Source organism: Ceratina calcarata, unplaced genomic scaffold, assembly GCF_001652005.2.
Source record: "Ceratina calcarata isolate Rehan_Ccalc_2016 unplaced genomic scaffold, ASM165200v1 scaffold389.2, whole genome shotgun sequence".
Classification (NCBI taxonomy): Eukaryota; Metazoa; Arthropoda; class Insecta; order Hymenoptera; family Apidae; genus Ceratina; species Ceratina calcarata.
This window is the reverse complement of record NW_017162213.1, coordinates 1-556: the sequence shown is the minus strand read 5'-3', so window position 1 is coordinate 556 and position 556 is coordinate 1.

Genomic DNA, 556 nt, shown 5'->3' with positions numbered 1-556 from the left:
CGAATTAAAGCAGCTTTATTTTAATGATTTAATTATTTTTTCACTTACTTAGAAGCATTCATCTAACAAATGTCTTACCTTGATTAACGACAGCTTCAGGTAACGACTGGCTGTAACAAAAAAAAAATTGCTAAATTAACGACACAGGCTTATTGAACTTTTATTATATTAATCGAGTTTCAATTAAATCTTCGATAACGTTTTTTTTTTTGGATTACATTCCCCCCTCCCTCTTCTTCCTCCTTCTGAGGGAAATTAATACAATCAAAAACGGGACGAGATTCATTGTCCTAAGCCGTACACGTGCAACGAAGTTCTGTAATGCCTCGAGCAGATCGCAGTTACAAGTTTAATCTGCGTTACCAAGATAAGCGTTATTCGTCCTTGTTTCCATTGTACAAAGTTTCCGAAGTTCTGACGATTGAAGACGATATAAATACTTTTTTTATAACGCGTGACTAAAAAAGACCATTTTTGGCGCCTACAAAGTGGACCGAAAATAGAGTTTTCCTGCCTTATATAAAAACAAATTATTTTAGAAAAACTGTATTTCCTG